We start from the raw sequence: 4,183 nt of genomic DNA, 5'->3' as shown, positions 1-4,183 counted from the left end.
AGTGGATAGAGCATCAGACTGGGATGCAGAGGACCCAGGTTTGAAACTCCAAGGTCGCCAGCTTGAGCGCAGGCTCATCTGGTTTGAGCAAGGCTCACCAGCTTGAGCCCAAGGATGCTGTCTTGAGCAAGGGGTTACTCAGTCTGCTGTAGCCCCCCAGTGAAGGCACATATAAGAAAGCAATCAATGAACAACTAAGGTGCCTCAACGAAGAATTGATGGTTCTCATCTCTCTCCCTTCTTATCTGACTGCCTCTATCTGTCCCTCTCTCTGTCTCTGTCACACACACACACACACACACACACACACACACACACACACACAAAATTATGTGCTATTAATGTTAAAATTGCATATATGAAGCCAAACTTGGTGCGCCCACTGTTAAGTCCACCTCTGCCTGTAATAAATGTACGTGGCACACTGCTCACCCACTAGAATATCTAAAATTGAAAAGACCATGTGTCAGTGAGAATGTGGAGCAACTAGGAGTTTCATTCGTGCTGGCGAGAGCGTAACATGGTGCAGCTGCTTTGGAAAACCATTTAGCAGCACCATGAAAGCTGAAATACATATGCCCTATCATCTAGCTGTTCCTCTTCTTTTTGTTTTTGTTTTTGTTTTAATATTTTATTTATTGATTTTTTTAGAGAGAGACAGAGAGAGAGAGAGAAGGGGGAGGAGCAGGAAGCATCAACTCCCATATGTGCCTTGACCAGGCAAGCCCAAGGTTTCGAACCGGCGACCTCAGTGTTCCAGGTCGACGCTTTATCCCACTGCGCCACCACAGGTCAGGCCTCCTCTTCTTGATATATATCTGACAAAATTAAGTGCACTTGTTTGCCAGAAGACATGTATAAGAATGCTCATAGAAATTTTATTGCTATAATTAAAATCAGGAGCCATCCAAGTAGATATCAATAGCAGAGAAGCAAGGGGTCTTGGTATATTCTGAGTGGAATACTACTCAGCAATGAAGAAAGAGAACTCCATGCAACAGAATGAATGGGTCTTTCAGACATCCATCTGGGTGGAATCTGTCAGCCACAAAGAGCCCACACTGCACGTTCTGTCTACAGTAATCCCTACAGCAGGCAAATATAATCAGCGTTCCTTCTCTCTTGGGCACGTTCTTTTAAGTGAGAAGACAGGAGACAAAGAGACAGACTCCCACATGCGCCCTGACCCAGATCTACCCAGCAACCACCATCTGGGGCCAAGTCAACCGAGCTATCCTCAGTGCCTGAGGCTGACACTCGGACCAATGGAGCCGCTGGCTGCGGAAGGGGAAGAGGGAGGAGAAGAGAAGCAGATGGTCTCTTCTCATGTGTGCTCTGACCAGGAATCGAATCCAGGACATCCACACTCTGGGCTACACTGTATTCATGAGCCAACCGGCCAGGGACTCTTGGGCACGTTCTGATGAGAGAAGGCACCGTGGATGCTGTTGACATTTGCTGTTGACTTGCGTGGCGGTTAGCCAAGGGGAGACATATGCCAGAATTAATAGAGTATGAAATCTAGAGATCCTCTAGCACTGAGGATGTCTGTATTTTTGTGATTGTGAGTTACAGTTCAATAAAATAATACCAACGTGCAAAAAAGGAAAGGAAGTATTATGTTGTGAAAAACAGTGGTGTGCTCTAACTCCCTAGAGACCCTGCCCAGAGTTAGGAGAACCCTCCCCTACCCTACTAGGGCATTCCTGGGGGGCAGAGGCTGCCAGCAGGCAGAGCTGGATCCCAGACAGCCAGGACATGAGCTTCCCAGTACCAACAGGAGGACATGCTGGCCTCATTTTCCAGGTGGGAAACAGGGTCAGGTTGGTCATGTTTACTCTTCACCCTTGTGTCTTTCTGAGGCAGGATTTGGACCCTGGTGGGGACTTCTGGTGGTGGTCTCTACACGTAGCCATGCCAGAAGGTTTTATGCAAACATGGACAATGATCAGACCATGTGTGGGTAAGCCATGTGTAGCAGCAACCATAGCCCTCAGCTACCTGCCCATCTCAGCTGCCAGTTTGCCTGCTGGCTGGACTCGGGACAGAGAACTCTGTGATCCAGACTCCCTTCTCATTCATCGTGGATTTGGAGACTGCCAAGAATTGGATTCTTCAAAGAGAAAAGTTGAAGGCCTCATTGCCCTTATTGCTGTCCTGTGGTTTTGTCTCTGACCATGATTTTAGTTACTCAGGCCCACCAGCGATGAGACAACTTCCTTCTTAGAGCATCATCGAGAGTCTCTGCACCTGCCTTTCCCTTCGTTGAAGACCCTTTGTCACATGGGATGGAGGCACTGGCTGAACCCTGAGTACACTGTGCTGTTCGTTTCCTGGCAGGACAGAAGAAACAAGGGCTTTGAATATGAGCACCACATGGCCGCAGATGGCGTAACCTACCTCTTGTGGTCCAGTTTGGAGAGGAGAAAAATTCTTCTCTACGAGTTCTGTAGTGGCTAGCAGAAATAAAAAGTATTTTCAAATCAGGCCATTGTCTAAGCATAATAAAACCATGAGACCCGGCCCTGGCCGGTTGGCTCAGCGGTAGAGCGTCGGCCTGGCGTGCGGGGGACCCGGGTTCGAATCCTGGCCAGGGCACATAGGAGAAGCGCCCATTTGCTTCTCCACCCCCCCCCCCCCCCCGCTCCTTCCTCTCTGTCTCTCTCTTCCCCTCCCGCAGCCAAGGCTCCGTTGGAGCAAAGATGGCCCGGGCGCTGGGGATGGCTCCTTGGCCTCTGCCCCAAGTGCTAGAGTGGCTCTGGTCATGGCAGAGCAATGCCCCAGATGGGGCAGAGCATCGCCCCCTGGTGGGCAGAGCGTGGCCCCTGGTGGGCGTGCTGGGTGGATCCCGGTCGGGCGCATGCGGGAGTCTGTCTGACTGTCTCTCCCCATTTCCAGCTTCAGAAAAAAAAAAAAACCCACGAGCCCCACCACCTCCTGGCTCACCCACAGGCTGTCTCCATCCCTGCGGGAAGCAGGACAACCCTGCCGTCCACCTCCACCAACGCCAGCAGTGCCTGCCGGCTTGCTAAGCACATAACTGGTATTTTATTCCACAGAGCCAAAATCATTCTGAGGGGGTATGTTGCAAAGATTGAGTTTTAACGAAAAGTACTGTGAATTTTTTTTTTATCATTGAGGCAAAATATAAGAGTAAGTAAAACATTTAGAAGGAGATACTGGTGGAAACCTTGGTTTCAGCAGAAAGCCCTCGATGATGCAGAGCTATATCTGTGGTGTTTTAAAATTATTATGCAATAATATCAAAAGTAGGTCATGCAAAAAGGAGTTGGTGTGATAGCGCCTTTCTTTGCAAGGCTTCCAACAGCACAATGTTGAGACAGGGCATTCAGAGGTTCACAACCTCTGTGGTCCGTAGGAGCCACTATGAGGAGGGCCCAGGGAAGAATTTGCCATTTTCAGTGGAAAATAAGTGGCGGTTACCAGCCATGATGACACTGTTCTTTGGGTCTGGATTTGCTGCAGCTCTCTTCATAGTAAGATACCAACTGCTTAAAAAATAAGGATGTTTTTGTTAATTCATGAAACAGATAAGAAGAGGGTCATTTTAAGAAGTGCAGCCTCTTTGAAACATGAATTAAACTGTTGAACTCAATATGCTAGATGTGTTTGTAAATAAATTAATGGCATGAAAAAAAAAGAATATCAAAAGTAGTCAAACTAGCCCTGACCATTGGTCTGGCATGTGGCTGTCCTGGGTTCAATTCCCAGTCAGAGCACACAGGAAAACACCTATCTGCTTCTCCACCCCTTTCCCTCTCACTTCTCTCTCTCTCCCTTTTCTCCTCCTGCAGCCAGGGCTCAATTGGAGCAAGTTGGTCCAGGTGCTGAAGAAGGTTTCATGGCCTCTGCCTCAGGCACTAAAAAGAGCTTGGTTGCTGAGCAATAGAGCAACACCCCAAATGGGCAGAGCATCACCCCCTAGTGGGCTTTTCGGATGGATCCCTGTTAGGGTGCATGTGGGAGTCTGTCTGCTTTCCCTCCTCTCTCTAAATTAAAAATAAAAAAAATTGTCAAACTAAACAGAAGTACAAAAGTAAATAAAACAAGAAATGACAATCCTCTTTCCTCCCCCAATTTTCTGAACAATATTAATGTTCTTTCTTCTAGGCTTTGCTTCCTGCAAACAAACATGCAAGTGTGCATGTTCTCTTGTAAAAGG

General features: G+C 48.0%; 1 pseudogene; it reads left to right on the top strand.

The window, feature by feature from the left end:
* Positions 1–3,332: 3,332 nt before the first annotated feature.
* Positions 3,333–3,524, top strand: LOC136393069 (cytochrome c oxidase subunit 7C, mitochondrial pseudogene; annotated as a pseudogene).
* The last annotated feature ends 659 nt before the right edge of the window (positions 3,525–4,183 follow it).

This window comes from Saccopteryx leptura, chromosome 2 (genome assembly GCF_036850995.1).
Source record: "Saccopteryx leptura isolate mSacLep1 chromosome 2, mSacLep1_pri_phased_curated, whole genome shotgun sequence".
NCBI lineage: Eukaryota > Metazoa > Chordata > Mammalia > Chiroptera > Emballonuridae > Saccopteryx > Saccopteryx leptura.
This window is presented reverse-complemented; position numbering and strand designations above follow the sequence as displayed.